The sequence below is a fragment of the Gopherus flavomarginatus genome, chromosome 9, assembly GCF_025201925.1.
Source record: "Gopherus flavomarginatus isolate rGopFla2 chromosome 9, rGopFla2.mat.asm, whole genome shotgun sequence".
Classification (NCBI taxonomy): Eukaryota; Metazoa; Chordata; order Testudines; family Testudinidae; genus Gopherus; species Gopherus flavomarginatus.
The window spans coordinates 7,324,961-7,337,552 of record NC_066625.1 but is presented as its reverse complement, the minus strand read 5'-3'; the positions used below and the strand labels follow the sequence as shown (position 1 = coordinate 7,337,552).

Here is a 12,592-nt window from a genome sequence, read left to right as displayed (position 1 = left end):
AGGACCTGGTGTCTCCATGAGTGAGTCATTATTGTCTCCACCTTGACAGCAGTCTCAGAGGCCAGCAGCCAGAGCAATTCCACTCCTAATTCCAGCCTCACAGAGATTATTCCTGGAGTCCCATGTGGCCGATACCTTAAGGCCCGGGAAGGGATGGCTCTGTCTACACTAGGGCATGTTTTCTGTTGTTTTCTAACACTGCTAGGTGTCTGCTTGGGGCCCTCTAACCCCATGTCATAAAGAGGTCGTTAAAGTGCCTGGTGCCCTGACTCAGGGGCACTGGAAGGACTGCAAAAATGGGGGGGGAGGCAAGCACCCAAACTGGGTCAAATGTGAGCCCCTGTTGAGTTCAGTTTGTCAAAAGTGGGGAGCATGGACCCCTGTTTAAAAATTGGGGGGGAATGGCCCTTTGCCCCCCCCCCATCCCCATCACCCCTACCCTGATAATACTAGTGCACTCTCCTGGATGGAGTTGCACTGTGGTTAGCAATTGGTGTGGGGGATTTGTGGGGAGATGCTGTTGGTTGGACAAGACAAGCTATGGGAACTGGGTACAGGATGGTCCAGGCTGCTAGCTGAGAGGAAGGATGTTCTTTTGATCCTGTATAATACCCAGAAATTACCATCTGTACTTCAGGGCGTGAGATCAGATTCTGATCTCAGTTACACGGGTGCAAATCCAGAGCATCTCCAGAAGAGTCAATGAAGTTACTCTGGATTGACAGCTGTGAGATCAGAATGTGGCCCGCTGAGTCAACTCACCCCTGGTGTAACTCATTGGCACTTACCCCAGAGGCATTTTTTCCAGCATTTTAAAATCTATGTAGGAGCTGGGGGTTGCATGTTAGAGATGAGGAAACAACAGCACCTGAGTTATTTAGGAGCCTGAATCTTACCCAACACCTTACATGGTGGTAGCACAATTTCTGTGAGTGGGAGCCTAGTGACACCAGGGCTGGGGCCTAGGGGATGTCCGGAAAGGGGGAGGATGAGATGTGCCTCCTGCCGGGGCATGGGGAGGGTAAACCACTGGGGTATGTCAGGTGCTCAGTGCTGTGGGGATGGGGGCCAGAGGAAAAGAAACTGGAGAGCTTAGGAGAGCACGTGAGCACTTTACATTTATAATGGGCCAGGAGAAGGGGTGTCTAAGGGGTCTGGTGGGATTGGGCCTCCGGCTTCCTGTGTGAACAGAAACGACAAAGGCCACAGAAAGTACAGGAAGAGCAACATTCAGCAGGGGTGTGAGGGGGGGAGATGAGGGGGGGGAATTGTGCATGTGTGTGTGATGGGGGGGGGAAACAGGCATGGGATGGGTGTCTAACCTGTGAGGGATGGGTGGGTTTGAGAGAGATGCGTAACCTCTGTGTGTGCATATAAAAGAGGCAGCTGCAGGGGAGCAGGTCCAGGAACTCGCGCTGTGCCAGGTGCCCACTGCCTCTCCCTATCTCTCGGCATCTGGTTCCCTCCTGGAGGGCCCTTATCATGGTGAGCAAAATGGCTTTTCTGGGGAAAACCATGGCAACTGCTCTGGTAGCTGTGCAATGGCAATCTCCATCACTTACCACGGTTTCTTTCTCTCTCTCTTTCTTTTTTCCTTCCAATGCCTTTGGTTCCTCGCCCAGGTTTCTAAATTCAAAAGGAAACTGATGGTTTCCTCCATCCCATTACAGAAGTGCTAATTAAAATGGGGGATTTTGTGTGTGTGTGTGTGTGTGTGTGTGTGTGTTGAGAGAGAAAGAATCGATAGTGTGTGCACCAACTACTGATTCATCAGGATATGCAGCATGGTTCATCAGCTGGTAGGGTCAACAGAGCTATTGTTCATTGCTAATGGTTTCCTGATTAAGCAGCAACTGAGACATTTTATTGGGATTTTTGAGAGAGTCCAAGGGAATTAGAATATCTAGGCACCTAATTCCCTTAGCAGCAAAGAGTCCTGTGGCACCTTATAGACTAACAGACGTTTTGGAGCATGAGCTTTCGTGGGTGAATACCCACTTCGTCAGATGCATGCCCTTACAGATCCAGACTAACACGGCTACCCCTCTGATACTTAATTCCCTTAGGTTTCTTTGAAAATCCCAACCTTCAGCACTATGAAAATGCCCTCTCTTCCTTGAGGAAAAACATTTCTCGCCACACCTGGGAAAATCCCCCGGCAAAAATGCTCTAGAAAAATATAGATCTGAACAGCAGACAGTGTCTGGGAGCTGCTCACAGTAGAGAGCCATCTATCCGAAAGGTTCTCTGGTTGCTGGCTGGAGCAGAGCTGTGGGGAATCTCCTGGCAGTGGGTTTGAATGGGTTAATGTGATCTGATTGATCACAGAGCATTAACTATTGGAAGAGACAGTCAGAGCTCAGGAAAGGTCTTTCTAATGTCTTGGGTTTTATACATCTAAATTAATATTACATTAAAAGATGGTTATTTAGGTTGTAAAGTTAAGCACTCAAAAGCTAGGAAATGCCAGAATTAAGTTGCCTGTGCAACCTTATTTCAGTCCCCTTGTGAGTACGCCTTACAATACAGTCTTTAATGACATGATCACGTACTATTTTATCCCCAGGAGCCCTGCTTCATTCAGCGCACAGGATCTCTTATAATGGAAAGTGTCAGGCGACCTGGTTACAGGGGTGGCTCCCATCTCATCTCTAGTCAGCAAGTCTAAAACCAGGGTCTCTCCTACTTCTGAAAGCAAGAGAGGTGCCTTTGGAGTCAGTGCAGCAAAGAGCCCGAAGGTGAGTTCAAAAAATAAAGAGTCAATTTTATTAAGAGAAAGACCAATTCCACGGAGCTCAGTGAAAACCTCAGGAGCCAGCTGGCGAGGGCTGACACCAGTTCTCTCCACTTCCATCCATGCACCACCCACTGTCACTCTCCGCGTGCCCAGGTTGCCCAGCCAAGTTGGACTCAGCACTCCAGGATCAAAATACAAACGTGATAGTGTCAAAACAGGCTCTCATAGGCTGACCATACCCCGGGGTACAACACCACTGTTAGCACTAGGGAGAACTGGACCTGTGGGTAAGTTAACCCTTTCCCAGGTATTGAAATTGGCTCCAGTGACTGCAGAGAATGACTGACCTCTGTCTAAGCCCATGCACTGTGGATTGCCAAGCTGCCAGATACGAGAATGCCCCAGGCAGAGCACTATAGCCATATTCCCCCATCTCCAAGAGTTAACTCTTTGGGATTGCAGGAACTGTCCACCCAGGGGCCAAAGGGGAAAGTCTCATCTCTCTCCTGTGTGGATCAGCTGTGATGCAGCCACTGCTGCTGGAGAGAGAATTCACCCAGAGGGTTTGCCAGTGTGAATGCACAGGGGAGGAAAGCGCAGCCAAAGGCAGAGGGGGCTGCTCTTCACCTCTTTGCTCCATGTGTTAACCCTTCACAGGTCTAACCGGTCGGCTGCTGTAAGCATGGACAGAACCCAATTGCGGCATTAAAAGCACTAGGTTATCCCACAGCAGCCTGCTGTGATGAAGCATCAGGCATTAGCCATTGCCAGAGAGAGGATACTGGGAGAGAGGGACCTCTGATCTGATCCACACTGGTGACTGGTCCCATGCACAACAGAAACCTTTGCACCCTAAAGGAGAAGCTGTGAAAGGCTGGCTAGCAAGGCCCTGCCCTCCTGTGCTGCCCCAGAGCCGGCTGCCTGAGGAGGAGGAGAATAGCCGGACTGCCCCGGCGTGGGCTGGAGAGCACGGCTTGTCAGAGTTCATTGTCTCTGTTATTTACTCCTGCCGGCTGTGACGCCAGAGCTCCCTTTCAGCTGGTGAGCTGGCATTGGCCGTGCCCAGCTGGGGGGATTCTATGGCATGTCTGAGGGGAAGCACCAGTTGTTAAGAGCTCAGGTGTGGGGGTAGAAAGCAGCCTGCCACAGAAGCTAGAGCACTGGAAGAGCTCCCTTAGGGCAGCTGCCCTTCACCTTGGACCCATTTTAAGATCCCAGCCCCTTGTGGGCTTTTAGCTTCCTCCTGTTCTTGGTTTTGGGGGCAGATTTGACTCACCTGATGGGCTGTTGACCTCGTGCTCTCTGGCGGTGCAGATTTGCCAGGGGTTGCTATGGGGACTGTGTATCTGGCTCAGGGGTGTAACTCGTGGTGGCTGGCAGTGGCCCGGTGGCTCTGATTCCTGAAGGTAAGTCTTAGCATTTCCTGACTGGCTCAGGCAGGGTCTCTCACAGATCTCGGGGTGCTGTACCCAGCAACGGAGCGATTTGCATCACATCCAACTGGACAGAACTAGAGGAGAAGGCTCCTAGGACTGGCTACCCTGGGGGAGGGCTTCCTGCTAGTCTGCAGGCAGGCAGGAGACAGCCCTGTGGCCGGGGTCTCCCAGAGCACAGAAGTGCAACAATGAGAAGTAAATCATTGCTCGCAGGACATGAGGCACTTCCCTGCAGGAACAGGTGTTTGATGGCATCAGCATACAGACATAGTTACAGCACTGTGACTGAGAGCACAGGGTCATGTGCTGTGGCAGGCAGAGACTGTGCTGTGCGCTCGATGCTAGAGGCTTATACCAGTGTGGAGTTATTTTGTGTGTGTGGGGAATGGGGCAGAGGAGTCCCTGGTATACCTTGGAGAATAGTTCTGCTAGCCCACCCATGGGGTTTTGCAAAGGAAAAGTAGCTGGAGTTTCCTTGGAAGCCTAGTTGCAGCATTCCTCACCCAGCTGGAAGGGCCTCTTTTGAAGAAGGCAACGCAGCTTGGCCACTAGAGGGTGACGTGATCACATTTATTTGTCTAGGGTGACTATCCCATCAGGTAGATCTCAGGCACGGCCCTTTTCACGAGGGATTGTGCAGAACAAGATTTTATTAGGACGCATCAGCTGTGAACAGCTTGTGGCCAGGACTGTGCCCGAAAAGGGATCTCAGGCACAGCTGTAAAAGACATTTGGGTTTTTATTTACATATTACAAGGCCGCGTTTCAAGGCTATGATGTCACTGTTGCCTCTGATGAGGTCATCGGTCAGATGTAAACTTTTTGATGTGATTTTCTGCTGGTGATATGAAAGCTGAAGGCATCTCTGTGTCTTTTGTGAGCTGGCACAACCTTGTTTTGTTCCATAAAATGTGATACATTATAGTATATTCAAGAGCCTGGAATCTCATTGTCTACGGCAGCAGGTGTTAATTGGGAATAACATTAGGCTGGCTGCACTAGCCAATCAGATTCCAGAAGCATGACTGATAAGTGTTTTGCATTTGGAGGAGAAGTATAACAGGACCCAGCTGTGATTTAGAAAAGTAACAGCTGCTCTGTGAGGAGCTAATTTCCACTAGGCGAGCAGCATGGAGAGAGCTAATTCCAGGTGTGAGCAGGTCACAGACCTCCACACACAGTTTGTCGGTGATGCTGCCCTCCACCTATGAAGCACAAGGTAGAATCACTACAGCTAGAAAATGCTCATTGGCTGGACCTACCCTGAGGGCAGTGCCCTGTGCCCTAGCAATTTAGAGCACTAAATTAACCCTTTAATGGGTGTCACCATTGTGGTACTGCAGTGAGGTGTTAGAGACCATTATTTGACTATCCCTGACTCTAGGGACTGGTCAATACAGCAAGTCCCACCTTGTCCATAACAAAGTGGCCCGGAGTGATCTCTGATCCCTCTGTGTCCTCCAATTCTCACACCTGCAAAGATCCAGTGAGAAACAGCTCCTTGTAAACCCTGCCTGTTCCCCCCTGTATCCTTACTGTGACACGTGCCAGCCAGCCCCATGTGCTAAGCAGATTAGACAGCCCACCATGTGGTTTCTGTCCTACATCCCAAATACCCTGCTGATGTCCCCTAATCTTCACAGATGCTGACCGGTGACACTGCAGCCACCAGCCTGGGGAGGGTTGATTAATAGGATGCTGCCAAGGTTTTCAGGTGGGAAAGTGGCCCTGTCCTGTCATGATGAATCTGTCTACCCCGGTCACCTCCACTCACTTCTGCTCAGTTTGAGAGGGCCAATGGAAGCAGCCCTGCTAGCAACGCAAATTCGGTATGGAGGAGAGGCTCCGTTGTCCATGCTCCTTTGGACCCAGAGCCCTGAGGGGGGATGGGAGGATCTAGGCCCCCTGTTTGTTCCCTGACTTTGGGAATCGAGGGCCTTTCCTCGATGGGGTGCTCGGCATGGCACTCCCCAACCAGCAGCTGGAGACCCATTAAAACGGAATCTGTTAAGAAGAGCGAGGATATGCAGAACAAATCCAGCCCGAGCCCCAGCCATGGCTTGCCTAATCCCTACCCCTTGGACTCCAGGGGAATCTCTGCATTGACTTTAGCGGGCTTTGGATCCTAGGGTTAGGTGCAAGAAAGTCACATAGCTTTAGATTGCAGATAACGCATTTCCCCTCCCTCCGTCTGCAGGTCTGGGCTCAGCCTGCTTGTCATATGCATCGCCGCTGACAACTCAGTGGCTGGCTAGGCAGGCTCTCAGACCCTTCCCCCTTTAGTTATCACTACCAGGTAGGGTGACCAGATGTCCCGATTTTATAGGGACAGTCCTGATTTTTGGGTCTTTTTCTTATATAGGCTCCTATTACTCCCCACCCCATCCTGATTTTTCACATTTGCTGTCTGGTCACTCTACTACCAGGGAAGAATTAAGGCAATCTGTTGCCATAGGTACAAGCCGCATTGGCCCCCTATGGCTGCACCCCCTTGCTGTGGCCTGTTTCTTCTTAGGATGGCAACAGAGTTCAGCTGAATTGGGCAGTTTTCACTTCTCTTGGAGCAGTTGGAGTGACTGTCTGCAGACTCAGCCAGGTGTCTGTTAAACTGAAATGTGAACAGCATGTTTCTTTGCTTCCCTTGAGGGATAGAAGCATAACTTTTTCTTTAAATGAAACTGAGATTCTGAACTGATCACATGACTCCAGCAGCTGGGCCCTTGGCATGGGCCTAGAGTCTCCCTGCCTCAATCTGGCCCTGATGGGCAATGATCCTCTTGCTTCTCAAGGCACGGCAGCATTTATTATTCTCAGCAAGTGATCAGTACGACATCTGACCCGGGGAAGGTGGAACAGTCTCTGTTCTCTGCCCAGTGGTTGGTGTCCCCTATATCTGCTGGCATAGCCCCCCGCCCTCTTACCCTCTCATCTAGCACAGGGAGGGGGTGCTATGTCCCTGTCACAAACCCAAGCAGTCCAAAGGCCACTTTTATCTGCCCTGCACTGTAATCAGCCTAAAGCATCAAGGTGATTGCATCCTGGTTTGCATGTCAGGTGTGGCTGGCTGGAGAGTTCAATGGAACTGAACTCAGTCTGGCTTTAAGGGGACTTGATTTACCTTCACTGTGTAGTTACTTCTCCCCAGAATGTTTTCTCTAGATTGAATACCAGTCATAGTCCCCCCATGCAAAGTCCCATTCCCCCGCCCCCTAGAAAAAAAAAGATGGTGTTGGACACGGAATTTAAATTGAGTTTGAATAAATTTGGGCCTTTATTTTAAATTGTCTGTAGCATTTTGGTGCTTTGGAAACGTGCTGGCTGATTTAAAACCTGGGCAGAGCCAACCAGAACACAGAAAGGCTCCAGCCTCTCAGAGGAGGGAGAGGCCACCGACAGAACTCAGAATTCGGCTGAGTCTGGGGGACAAAAACCTCACAGGGTGCAGGCCATAGGGCCAAAATGTGGGCAGCAGAAGGGGACAGGGAGCAGAGAGTCGGGACAACGCCCGCTGCTCTGAGTCCTCCAAGGAACTCTGCCCAGATGTGCGCGTGGACAGCAGAGGGCCCCACAGTCACAGAACTCCCTGTCCGGCAACAGCTGACAGGCAAGCCAGGATTTTCCTAAGGAAGGGGCTGGGGCAGGGTGTCTCCCCAGGGCCAAGTGTGTGATGGGGAAGCCCAATGCACAGAGGTATGGGAGGCTTCCCCTGTTAGGGACCATCATCTCCTTAAGCCTCCGTCCGCACCAGCTCCTCCCACCTGACCTGTCCCCGCCTTGGAGCCATGGGTCACCGTGCTGGATTATTGGCCTGGCTCACTCCAGCATGCTGCGCTGCAGACTCGGCCACTCTCACAGCCACGGAGGAAAGCTCAGCAGCCTGGCCTTGCTGAGCAGCTCCATGCTGGGCCAGGGCAGCCTCAGGCAGAGCCCGGAGCCCTTGATCCCACACACCACACATGTGCCATGAAGCCACCCAGCCAGTGTTTCTCTGCAGACCCCTGCAGGGTGCAACTCTGGGGTTCAGGCCCCAGGTAAGCTCAGGCAGGGCTGATTGACATCTGTGGTCTGGAGGGGGCAGGGGGTTGGGCCTCCTTCCCCCCCTCCTTCTTGTACCCCTGGCCAGGAGGCTGATGGGAAATCCTTGGAGCGCTGGAGACAAGTCCCTTTTTTATTCAGAAAACATGAGCATGGGCCACCTCACTGTGTGCTGAGACAGGCACCCTGCCCTGGAGCCTCAGCCCTGAGCTATAGGGCTCACCTACAGGCATCAGAGGGACTGTGGGTTTCCATGCCCCATCCTATGCTTGGCCTTTCTACTGCAGCTGCTAACGAGGGGACCAGTTATTGCCAATTGTGAGGGTGGATTTGACTGGGCTCATTTTGGCAAACTCATTTTGCACAGGGAGGGCCAGTAGGCAGGCATTGTGGGATGGGACATACCTTCCAGTCGCCACCGAGCTGGGTTTGCAGTGGAGGCAGACCCAGACTCTTGTGAGAGTTGTATTTCTGGCTTGGTCCTGCCAGCTGAGGAGGTGTCTGTGCAGCTCTGTCTGTTGCTATGTGCTGTGCACTAGGTTGTGTTCACTCTCCAGGCACCAATGCCTTCTCCCCTATGGTAGGGCCTAGCACCGGTTACTGAGAGTCTTGGTAAGCCGTGTCTCAGTGTGGTTTAGATTGGTGTTTGCAGCCCGACAAGCAGCTGGGTTTGCAGGATGCTGTGGATGGGCTTTGTCAGATCAGGTCGATCTTCCAGCCTTGGAATCTTGAGTGGGTCCCTTTAAGAAGCATAAATCCAGGGGCATGCAAAATATGGCACCCCCTGCACAGCAAGCACTGCTCTGGAGCAACTCCCCAGCTCAACGCCCCCCTTCCTTCGGCCTGCTCTACACTACAAATGTAGATTGACATATCTACGAAAAATTCACACCCCTGAGTGCCATAGTTAAGTTAGTCTAACCCTGGGTGTAACCATGGCTAGGTCGATGGAGGAATGCTCCTGTTGACCCAGTTTAGCTACCGTGGCTTGGGGAGGTGGCATTCCTATAGTGATGGGAAAACTCCTGTTTCTGTAGGAGGTGTCTACGCTGTGGGGTTACCGTGGTAGATCTCCAGCTATGCCATTGTAGACCCAGTAGGGCAGACAAGCCTTTAGGATGTGCTCCTGTCCCTGTTGAAGTCTTGGAGTCTGTTAGATCCAAATGATAATTTTTGGTTGAATTAGTCTTAATATCAGCCCTACAGACATTGTACTGATATCTAATTATCCGCACAGATGCACTCCCAGGTTGACTGTCCCCAGCTGCAATTTTATTCCCTGCTCCATGCCCTTGCTTTTCTGCAACTATGCTAATCCTCTGCCTTTGATAAACCTCCTCCACGGATGCCTCCTTGCTGAAGCTTCCAAGCACGAAATTAATGGTGTCTCCACAGGAGCCTCCTATTCCAGCTGAGTCCAGATGACTTCTGTTTCCCTTCACTAAAAATATTCCCTAGGCTGCAGTCTTTGTGACTGAATTATGTTGAAGGGTAACAGGCAGGAGTCAGTTTAATCTTGATTTCTCTGAGTTCTGTTGATCATAAATACAGATCTTGCTTTAACCACCACTCAGTCACTGAGAGAGAACTCTGATCAAATAGCGCTGGGAGAATAATGGATTTTTCGGTTTGCTGGCACTCCAGAAATGAAAAGGAGGTGGTAATTGTTTCAGGTAGAACCAAAACCAACATTTTCCATCATTTTCAGCAAATCAAAAAGTCAAAAAATGTTTTGTTTCAGATAAAAAAAAAGTTTAATTTGACCCAAAACAAAATGTTTTGGTTTGATTTTGAGCATGTAATGGGGTTCACTCACCGCTGCTGCGCCTCCTGCTAGCTGTCCTGGGAATTAGCTCTGCATGGTAGTGCGCCCTCTTCGGGTGGTGCCTCGCTGCCGTCACTCTTGCTCTAGGACCTATGTCTCTCCAAGGACTGCGGCATCCTCTTCAGCGACACAGACCTCTGGCTGTGCCACAGGTTGTGCTCCCCCATTCTGGGGGACTTGCAGTCCACTGTTCAGCCATTTCCCTTAGTGGCTACTGCAACAAATTGTCTGGCCACTTCCTTGTGGCCCCTGGTATTCTCTTTGCCCTTGCCTCAGGGCTTCAGCCGCAAACCCCAGCAGCCAGCCAGGAGCTATCTCTCACTCCCCCAGTCCCTGCTAGCAGCACTGCTTTGTTTAGGGTGCTGGCAGCCTCCAGAGACACAGTCCTTCCTCCCTGGGCTCCCAGCAGAGAACTGCCTTCCTCTGCCTTGCAGCTCCCCTTTTAATATGGGTCTGCTGGGCCCTAAATGACTGCTCCCTTCAGCCCTTCTCTGATCGGCTGCCTCTCTGCCACTCTAGGGCTCTATTAACCCCTTAGAACCCAGTGTGGGGCAGGCGCACAGAGCATTTTTTTAAAGAAATTTTGAAATTAAAAGTAATTTTAAAAAAATTGAAACATTTTGACTTTTTGGCCTTTTTTTTAAACCAAAAAAATTTGGTGAAACTGGCACAAATTCGCAACGTATTTTGGTGTCACCAACTCTGTATTTTTTGTCAAAAAAAGTTTCATATGAAAAATATCTCCCAGCTCTGTGCTCAAAATAACAATGTAAGGGAGGTTAGCTGGTCCTGGGCATTAATATGGGGATTTGTAGCCTTTTGTTTCTAGTTCACCCAATCAAACCCAGTGTGGGGCTGTAGAAACCCAAAGTTGTTGCCATCTGATGGCTGTTTGGTGGCCTATGTGAAATGAGACCATGAGTTTAAATGTGTAAGGAAGCCACATGGTCCATTCAATGGACATTGCCATTGCTAGCCAAATGGTTCATGTGCAGCATTGGAGACAAAACTTAGGACCTTTGCTCCAAAAACACAGGCTAAAGCCATTTGACCAAAATCAAATCACCGTTAGCTGCGTAGGATTTGTAACCTCAGCAGGCTCTGGCCTCTAGATGGTGACACACACAATCTATTGAACAGGTCAGGTATTATGTTCTGCAAAGGGCCACACTGACAGATACAATTGGCCAACACTCAGGGTACGTCCGCACTACCCATCGGATTGGCGGGTAGCGATCGATTGATTGGGGATTGATTTATCGTGTCTCGTCTAGACACAATAAATCGATTCCCGTTGCACTCCCCGTCGACTCCCATAGCTGAAGTTGCATATCTTAGGGCTGGTCCACACTAGGGGGGGGAAATCGATCTTAGATATGCAACTTCAGCTACGTGAATAACGTAGCTGAAGTCGAATATCTAAGATCGGATTACTCACCTGTCCACACCGCGCGGGATTGATGTTCGCGGCTCTCCGTGTCGATTCCGGAACTCCGTTGGGGTTGATGGAGTTCCGGAATCGATATAAGCGCGCTCAGGGATCGATATATCGCCTCTAGATTAGACGCGATATATCGATCCCCAAGCAATCGATTTTAACCCGCCGATACGGCGGGTAGTCTGGATGTGGCCTTAGATCGATCCCGCCCCCGCGTGTAGACGAGCCCTCAAGGCTACCATGGCTGGTGCCCATGCTGCCATACTAGATCTGTGCATAAATGTTGAATTTCAGTAAGCAAAAACAATGAGGAGTCCTGTGACACCTTAGAGACTAACAAATGTATTTGGGCATAAGCTTTTGTGGGCTACAGCCCACTTCATCAGATGCATGGAGTGGAACATACAGTAGGGAGGTATACATACACAGCATATGAAAAGATGGGAGTTGCCTTACCAAGTGGCGGGGTCAGTGTTAATGAGCCAATTCAATTAAGGTGGAAGTAGGCTATTCTCAACAGTTGACAAGAAGGGGTGGAAATCACTTTTGTAGTGCTAATGAGGCCAATGTAAACAAGGCGGCCCATTTCAAACCAGTTGACAAGAAGGTGTGAGTATCAGCAGGGGGGAAATTAGTTTTTGTAGTGATCCATCCACTTCCAGTCTTTATTCAGGCCTAATTTGATGGTGTCCAGTTAGCAAATTAATTCCAGTTCTGCAGTTTCTTGTTGGAGTCTGTTTCTGAAGTTTTTTTGTGGAAGAATTGCCAATTTTAAGTCTGTTATTGAGTGTCCAGAGAGATTGAAGTGTTTCGTACTGGTTTTTGAATGTTATAATTCCTGATGTCAGATTAGCAGGTAAGCAAAGTGTTTCTGCGGGTGGGTAAGGAACACAACTCCCTGTATGGTGGTAGCTGCTAAGAGAGATTATCATTGTGAGAGGAGACATGAGGACCTCCATCTTGGCAGGTGAAAAGCCCTTTACCTTCCAAAAAGCCCTGCCTCAGTACTCCCCTAGTGTGTTGTTCAGGTCTAGTGGGTTGGCACTGATTGGATCCACTGCCCATGCCCTGCCACTCCTCCAACCCACCAGCAGCCTTCTCAGTACACATGGCCATACATA

At 50.2% G+C, this 12,592-nt stretch overlaps 1 protein-coding gene across 2 annotated transcripts in view; it reads right to left on the bottom strand.

The window, feature by feature from the left end:
- Positions 1–8,049: 8,049 nt before the first annotated feature.
- FLII (FLII actin remodeling protein) overlaps positions 8,050–12,592 on the bottom strand; it is a 255,848-nt gene continuing 251,305 nt past the window's right edge. For both annotated transcript variants that reach the window (XM_050967857.1, XM_050967858.1), the window contains exon 31: positions 8,050–8,059. The gene's annotated coding sequence lies outside the window, so the exon portion shown is untranslated. The remainder of the gene's footprint in view (positions 8,060–12,592) is intronic.